This window comes from Pelodiscus sinensis, chromosome 3 (genome assembly GCF_049634645.1).
Source record: "Pelodiscus sinensis isolate JC-2024 chromosome 3, ASM4963464v1, whole genome shotgun sequence".
NCBI lineage: Eukaryota > Metazoa > Chordata > Testudines > Trionychidae > Pelodiscus > Pelodiscus sinensis.
This window is the reverse complement of record NC_134713.1, coordinates 149,701,542-149,710,591: the sequence shown is the minus strand read 5'-3', so window position 1 is coordinate 149,710,591 and position 9,050 is coordinate 149,701,542. Positions and strand designations below refer to the sequence as shown.

Below are 9,050 nucleotides of genomic sequence, written 5' to 3'. Positions count from 1 at the left end.
ATCACCATCTGGTTTAGATTAGAGTAATCTTTACGTCATAATTTCAGAATTCACTAAGTCAGTCAGAGGTTATGCACCTATTACAGGTGTGCAGAGGAGAGGTTCCCTGATCTGTGATGTGCAGGAGGTCAGTCTAGAATTCAATGGTCCCCAAACTGTTTGGCATCATGCCTATTTTTTAATTTTTGAGAAACAAACAAAAAAAAATAGCAGCAAAACTTGTTGACCAAAAAAAAAATAAAATAAAATAAAAATAAAAAAAAGAACTGACCCAGGCCAAAAAAACAGTCGCAGCCCTTTTAATTCCCAGGACCAATGTAAAAAAAAGGTGCCGGTACTCCAGGGGAAAAGTTGTTGATCAAAAAAAAAAAAGGTTGCCCTTTTAAGAGCAGGGCAGACATTGCCCTTTTAAGGTGGCCATTTTGAAGTCTGCCCAGGATGCTCCATTCTCCCCCAGCCAGCCCAAGCTGCGCGTGTTCCGGCGGATTTCCAAGCCAGGAAAAACAGAAAATACCAGACATTTCACATGGTATTTTCTGAATTTTTTTACCAGATGGACCGAGCTCTTTCTTGGGGAAGGATTGACAGGAGGGGGACTGGGTCACTTTATACCACCCCTGGAATTTCTTCACGACCCCCAGTTTGGGAACCTATGATCTAGTTGATCGTGGTGGTGGTCCCTTCTGGTCTTAATTCAATATGAGGGCTGTCAATATGGCACTTTTCAGGATCACTAAACTAAAACAAAGCTTTGTAAAATTCTAGGTCTGATCATAATAATACGTGAAGTAAAAAAATTACACTATGTTAGTTCAATGTCCACATTTTCCTCAGAAGTAATCAGTGCAACATCCGTTTTATGTTCATATTACAGACACTGTGCTGGACTTATGAAAGAGAACAAGTAATTGCTAACTGAGATGCTACATTACACACACTGTCTTATTCATGACATAATATTCAAATTTTCAACATCAGCTCTTATATTACTTGAGAAAGAGAACATAAATGAATAATACATATTGAATCCAATAATCATTTACTGAAATGGACTAATTACCATGAAGGCTGCCAATAAGTTGTATTGTTCCATTTGCATACAGGAAAAAAAAATCCCATTTTAGAGATTCCGTAAGGAGAAAAGAATTCAAATTGTTTATACACGCCCAGAGGAAAATCTTTGGCTCACTCTGAAGTGCTCAGACGGTGGCAGTATTTTTTTTTATGTTAATTTAGTGCTTCTGAGAAGTGCCAGATTAAGAGACCTGGAGAATGAAGGTCTGTTTAGCCACAGAACAGTAACATGCTGAGGAGCAGAGGGGAAACCTTCCCTAGACTACTGTACTAATGTGCTTCAATTGTAGGCTAAGGTAGTTTACAGGCTAGAGCAGGGGTGGGAAACCTTTTATTTTAAAAAAAATCAGGGGTCATTAATCCACAGAAAAAATTGAATTGGGGCCTAGTATGGCCCTACAGGGGACGGGAGAAGATCAGGGAATCCCCTAGGCTCTGGGGTAGAGCCAGAATGGAGAAGAGTGAGGGCTCCGGCTGGGGATGTGTGCTCTGGGGTGAGGGTTGCAATAAGGGATTTGGCGTACAGGAGAGGTTATAGGCTGGAGTAGGAGTGCAGGGATTGGGAGGGAGTTAGGATGCACGAGGGGGTTCAGGGTGTGAATTTCACATTGGTTTGCCAAATTGTGTTGAACCTCTCTCCCTTCCCAAGTCATTTTTAAAGAACACACACAACAATTTTTTATTCAAAATGACTTCCAACATTTCCTCCACATTTATTAGAAATATTTTTAAAACTTTACAAAAACACCCAAAACTGAAACAAAATATTTCATTTGGCTCAAAAAAATTCTTTTCGCTTTTCAATTCATAAAAATTTTTAAAATAATTTTTGCATGACTTAAAAAGGGGTGTTGCATGGGGGATTATACCCCGCACTTAGAATCGCCCATAAACCAAAAACATCTTTGTTTGTATAACTCTCCAACAGGTCCATTTAAGCATCTCTTAACCAAGTGGGTTGTGAAGAAGGAAAACAATTACTGACAACCATGTTAGTATTTTTTTTGTCACAGGGTCAGCTAGCTCGCCTGTTCAAAGAGATCACCATCCTCATTTAACATTTAAATAAAATAGAGTTGCACCCCTACCTGGAAAACTGTGTTAAAACATAGACAGAAAAAATAAATTAACAGACATAAGGTGAAATTGAGAATTCCTATTCATTCTCATGTAAATAAATAAAGAAGAAAAAGGACAGATGCAATGAAATTGACAGGCAATGCAAAATTAGTAAATAAACTCTCTCTTTCTATATAAAAAAGTTTTTCCTGCAGGACGACAGAGTGAAGATATCACATCACTCTGCGTCCCGCAGGCTCTGCCCTCCCATAGCCTCCCTGACCCAGACACTGTTTGGGGACTGGCAAAGCTGCCTGGCAACTTTTTATAGAGAGAGAGAGAGATAAGACATTTATATGCATATTAAAAATATCCATAGTCACACTAGACACTTACAAAAAGCCAGCCACTAATTGATAGGGTGAGGGAAAAAAATCTTAACTGTAGGTAGTTCCATCCACTACATGGTTCTTTGGCCCATTATATGATAGTGCCCATCACCAGATATTTTGGAGATAAGATACTGAAGTAAGCTGGCTCACAGGTATGATTCTGTATGGCAATTTTATGGTCTTCCAATTCAGTAGCATATATAAAAAACTCCCTTGGTCTTTATTTGTAGTGGTTACCTAGAGATGAAGACTAACGTTGAAATCCTGACCCTATTGATGTCAATTGTAAAACTCCCATTGACTTCAGTGAGAGCAAGATTTCACCCCAAGATAGTCAAAAAAGATTAGTGCTTTTGGATGTCCAAACTTAGACATCTTGAAGGGAACTGATTTTCAGAGGGTGAGTGCTCAACATTTTCTGAAACTCTTCATTGAAAGAGTCTCAGTTTGAGCACTTGATTACTGAGGCATTGCAAATGACTAATCACTTCAGAAAATCTTTCCTTCAAGGGTCTATGTATTGTTACCAGTCCTTTGACTGATCCAGTTAATCAAACTCCAGTTATGAATTTTTGCTCCCATATTGGCAGAGAAAAAAATGTTGTATAGCTATGGATGAAATAGTTGTTTTATGGAAACTTTGTAAGTTATACGAAGGAATAATGAGCCAATTTTTCAACAGGAAGGATTCAACGCATGAGTGACATTACTATTTGTTATTTATTCACTTTTGAATTGAAATGAATAGTTGCCCTTCATAATTTATGATTTCCTATGTTTTCAGAAAAGCAGCTCACATAGTCTATTAATATCCTAATATGAATGCCTGTTTTTCTATGAGAAGTAGAGAAATCATCTGTGGAACAGAGACAAACAACAAAATGAAGTTCTATTTATCAGGTAAAGTTCTACTCATGGAACATATTTAGCTGTTTGTCCTTCAGGTAGTTGTGCGCAAGCCTCATGCTAATGGACATGAACCACACACACAAACTTCATTGACTTGTTGTTTTATGACTTGTACCCTAAATTGGAGGGCCTCCTGCTTCTCAATCAAGAGATAATAAAGCAGAGCTATACTAAAATCTTGTTACTGAACCATTGTTTTGAAATGTATTTGTTACAGTACAATATATTATTTTACTTAGATTCATCTAATGGTTTCTATTGCTATAGTATTTGAGTTTGCAGAACCGGCTTCTTGTCCTGATGGAAAGATTCACACTAATTGCCAAAGGCTTTCAATCAAGACTTCTGTTTGTAACATTATAATATTTCATTAAATATGGTAACTATTGCATTTTCCTGTAAAGAAATGAGTTTCTGCAAAGCAATGGGTTGTTTCTTTCCTCCTTCTTTCACCCAGGTAATTGGACCAATCCACTTTTTAAAAAAGAATGTGCTATTTTGCTTTTAGAATGTTCCCAATTTTTGAAGAAGAAATTACAGGATACAGCATTAATCCATAAAATTAGTGACAATAATATTACTTCCGATATCTAAGGAAAGTTAGAGCACACTTTGCAGAACATGAAGCTGATTAAGAAAACAAATTAAAGCAGGTTGCTTTTGATAAATTAAAATGAACATCTTATGTACATTGGTAATTGGACCAATCCACTTTTTTTGGACATTAGCACCCATAGTCTAGGGCTACGTCTAGACTGGCCCCAAATTCCGGAAAAGGGATGCAAAGCAGGTAAGTCAGCATAGGGAAATCCGCAGGGGATTTAAATATCCCCCGTGGATTTAAATAAACATGTCCGCCGCTTTTTTTCCGGCTTGGGGAAAAGCCGGGAAAAAAGCGTCTAGACTGGCGCGATCCTCCGGAATAAAGCCCTTTTCCGGAGGATCTCTTATTCCTACTTGAAAGTCATGTGTGGACTTGAAAGTAGGAATAAGAGATCCTCCGGAAAAGGGCTTTATTCCGGAGGATCGCGCCAGTCTAAATGCTTTTTTCCCGGCTTTTCCCCAAGCCGGAAAAAAAGCGGTGGACATGTTTATTTAAATCCGCGGGGGATATTTAAATCCCCCGCGGATTTCCCTATGCTGACTTACCTGCTTTGCATCCCTTTTCCGGAATTTGGGGCCAGTCTAGACATAGCCTAGGTCTAGACTGCAAACTTCTTTTCGAAGAAGCTTTTCTGGAAGATCTCTTCCAGAAAAGCTTATTTCAAAAGAGAGCGTTCACACAGCAAAAGTGCAATGAAAAAGCGATTTGCTTTTTCGAAAGATAGCATCCACACTGAATGGACACTATCTCTCATTTAAGTTGTGATTAGTATGGACAGAATGACCACCAAGGCACCTGTGTTATTTCCTGAAGGCCTCTTCTTTCGAAAGAACTCCCTCTTCTGCGTCCACACATGCCTTTTTCCAAAAAAGCTTTTTCGGAAAAAGGCTTCTTCCTCATAGAAAGTGGTTTACCGCTGTTGGAAAAACCCCTCTGTTCTTTCGACTTTCTGTTGAAAGAACACAATAGCAGTGAAAGTATAGTTTTTCTGGAAAAATGCTGCAGCGTAGACATAGCCATAGAAACAGCACACACTAAGAAGGCTACAAGTCTCAGAGGGGTAACCATGTTACTCTGCAGCAGCAAAAACAACAAGGAGTCCTGTGGTACCTTAGGCCATGTCTAACTACAGAGAAGATTGAAGCTGCTGCAGTCCATCTTCGGGAGTTTGAATTAACAGGTCTAGTGAAGACCCACTAATTCAAACTGAGAGGGTGCTCCCGTCAATGCCAAAAGTCCTGCTCCTATGAGGAGTAAGTAAAGTCAACGGTAGAGTGTGCTCCTGTTGACTTCCCACAGTGTGGACAGGGCCAAAATTCCATTTAAGATACTCTGACTCCAGCTGTACAATTAATTTAGCTAGAGTTGCATATCTTAATTCAAATTTATCCCCTAATCTAGGCCTAGTAATGACTAATAGATTTATTTGGGAATAAGCTTTCTAAATTGAAGTTACTTGCTTGTAACTGGAGTTCTTCAAGATAACTGCATATTCGCACTTGCAGGCAAAACAGGGTGCAGGGACTCTTATTCAAGGAAGCTCTTGATGCTAGATCTTCTGGTTCTGGGAGATTTTCAGAGCCAAAGGCTTGAAGTCCCATATCAACATGTGCTTCATCACCGAATAAGTCTAAGGTGCCTAAGTTGTCTGATATCTGTGTTGTTGGTCTGCTCTGGCTCTGGCCCCATGATGTGGAGACAGTTCCCACTGAATCGTCCAGTCATTGCTGCCAACAGGTTGCACACACCAACTGGTCATGCAATAGCAAAGGACCATATATCAAGTCCATTGGTTTAACTGTGTTGATTCTGAAGGTGATGATGAGGGAGAAAGCAGCCATTGTTAGCAAGATCAGACCTTATGGATCAGATTGATCAAATCCTTCTGATTTGGACCTGTCTTCCATGACTCTGGTTGTAAGACCTAAGTCTGTTCCACAAGCCAGTCTCACGTCTGGGATTATGGATTTTAGGCCTTGCTGGAATCTCATTATAGCTAAGCTTACAAGATCAGCACTGCTACCTTTATCAGCTCTAGTTTGGATGTACGATCTGAAGAGAACTATTACTGTGTCGGCAGAAGTTCCCTGTGCTGAAATAGATCATTTTTCAGATCCTAATGAGAGATATGTTAGGGACAGTAAGAGAAAGATCACAGTGGGTCCAAGATCTAAATTATCCACTTCTGAAATAGGGGCAGGAACAAAGATATCTTATTTTTTTCTTCAAAATATTCGCTGCCACCATCTCCAGGTATGTCTAAACTGCAGAGGTTTTTTCAGAAAAACAGTAGTTTTTCTGAAAAAACTTCACTTATGTCCACACTGCAATTATGTTCTTTTGAAAAAAAAGTGACAGAGGGTTTTTTCTGACATTGGTAAATCTCTTTCTATGAGGAAGAAGTCTTTTTCCGGAAGAGCTCTTTTGGAAAAAGGCATGTGTGGAGAGGAAAGGGAGTTCTTTCAAAAAAAAAAAAAAAAAAAAGAGGAAAAAGGAAAAAGCACAGGTGCCCACTCCGTCCATAGTAATCACAGATTTAATGGGAAATAGTGTCCATTCAGTGTGGATGCTATCTTTCACAAAAGCAGATCGCTTTTTTGATGAGCTTTTGCTGTGTGGACGCTCTCTTTTAGAAGTTTTCCAGAAGATCTCTTCATCAACCAATTACAGAGAGAGTCTGCAGAACTGGAATTCATCTTCAAATTTGACACTGATACCCTGGACTTAAAGATATTAACTGGTTGGTGCATTACAAAGCCAATTTCTCTTATCTCTAACATCCACATTTTCCCATCAAAAGGCATGAATGGGACACATCTGGCCCACTTAATTAGCCTCATTAACACAGGTCCTACACTTGACATGTACGTCTTCTGAGTATATATTTCCACTCCAGTTCATCTGATGAAGTGGGTTTACCCATGAAATCTCATGATTCTATATATTTCTGTTAGTTTCTAAGGTGCTATTGGACTACTTGTTTCACAGTATCTGCCATTAAAGATTGTAGTCTGATGGACATGAAGAGCCTTCATCTCTGAGAGGAATAAAAAACAATTAAGATGAAGGCTGTTGATTTGAGTAATGCCTTTTATTAGTGATCAAACTAGTTTGACCTGCGACTGATGTGGAAACACAGTCTAGCAGATTAGATCTGTATTTGGAGGAGTTGGATTTGATTTGACAATTTTCTTCAGGCTACATCAGCATTTGTATGCGAATGGGTACACTGACAGATTTTCATGTGTGAGAAAATTCTTCCTGAATGTTCACAAACTTTCCTTCAACTTTTATTCCACAAATCATTAGATACTTGTCTGTACTTTTCCAGAGTTGCCTGTAATCACAGTGCAGGTTGACCCTCTCTACTTCAGCACCGTCAAGATCTGACCAGTGCCAAACTAGACAATTTGCTGAACCATGGGAGGTCAATATTGTCTGGCAGCATTACCAACACTTCCATTGCTTGCTGGGCTCTTAGAAGACATTTAGGGGTCAGTAAGAGCTAAATAACAGTACAGAACACTGAGAGCCAGGACTGGTGGCTATAAGCAAACTTTACAGGACTGTGAGAAACTTGCCTACACCATTGATAAGTGGACATCCAGCTAACTAAAACCATACCAGACACCACAGATGTCACCGGACCATAGAGTGCCAGACTAAAGAAGTTCAATCTGTAATAATAAAAGCAGGTGCTGGTGACATGTATTGAAAGTAAACTAAAAAAGCTTTTTTACTCAGCAAGATGCCTGTGGAGGAATTTCTTTTTCCCTTGACTAGATGATGCCATCATTAATACTTAATGGTGCAGGGAGCTGTACATCTTACACTGCTTTAGATCTTTACAAGATCCTCAGTAGTAGTATGGAGTCTTAGCAGCACCCAAAACAAAAAAACCCAGAGTATGCCTGTGTTGAGCTCATTGTAAGATCAAGGACGTGGACTGGGAGATGTAATGTAAAATGTGAATTCTGATTGAGCAAACTGAACTCAGAACTATGCTGAAGATTAATGCAATCCATTGAGCCCAGTTTCTCTCCAGATTCTTACAAACCTTTCAAAAAGAGTAGTCTGCATTTTGAGGGTGTTACATAATCTGTCTTATGTTAGTATTACACAAGGTGGTGACAACCTTTCTTTGGTTCCCTAAAATCTAGGGGGATCTACAACCCAAAACAAAAGCCTTATTGATCAGAACAGAGGCACTGACTCAGGAAACTTTTCCCACTGCTTGTCCCAGCAAGACTCCTGGGAAGCTGCCTGTACCACTTGGCAGTAACCCAGACCGATGGCAATGGTACCAGCAAGTGTCTCCTCTCAGAATGAATCACTCTTCCCCGCTCCCTCACTTTCAAAGAGTTAATTCCTATGTCAGACAATTGTGTATTATTGCTACCACCAAAGTGTGTCTCTTTTTGCATACTTTGCTTTAAGTACTCTTTTGCTATACAATAAATTGATGCTGTTTTCTCTTCTATTAAATAATGGAAAATGCTTGGATTAAAACAGAGGACTATAAATAAACTGATTTTCGGTTGTGGTTTGAGCCAAAAATATTTATTTTAACTGAATTGATTTTTTAAATTATTTTGCAAAGCAGGTTTGCATTGTTTACTATTATTTGGTATTAAATATTTAAATCATAAAACTACTCTAACTTAAGCAAGTCCAGTTTACTAATGTTATTCTGGGTTTCTCCTACACATTCAAACATTTTAAAATTACTCAAGGAACAATGCTTTAATATCTCTGAGATATGTAAGGTCTTTTCCTAAAAAGAACATATCTGTGGGAAAAGAAGAGATGAAGAATCCAGATGTATGGCGTCATAAAGTTTAATATTTGTGACAGCCAGGTGTATCTGAGTGTGTGAGCTGTAATCTTTATTTGATTTATGAGGCCAAATTTTGCTCGACAAACAAATCCATACAACCACGTTAAAGGCAACATACTGCATTAATCCTCAACATTAGTTTGAGTTTGGGATCAGTTGCTCACTGAGAATTCAC

General features: G+C 38.8%; 1 long non-coding RNA gene across 1 annotated transcript; it reads left to right on the top strand.

Moving 5' to 3' along the window:
* The first annotated feature begins 441 nt into the window (after positions 1-441).
* On the top strand, positions 442-8,530 carry LOC112543758 (uncharacterized). Its single transcript, XR_003086978.2, has 3 exons — positions 442-529; positions 3,310-3,425; positions 8,199-8,530. It is a non-coding gene; the product is annotated as an uncharacterized LOC112543758 (long non-coding RNA).
* The last annotated feature ends 520 nt before the right edge of the window (positions 8,531-9,050 follow it).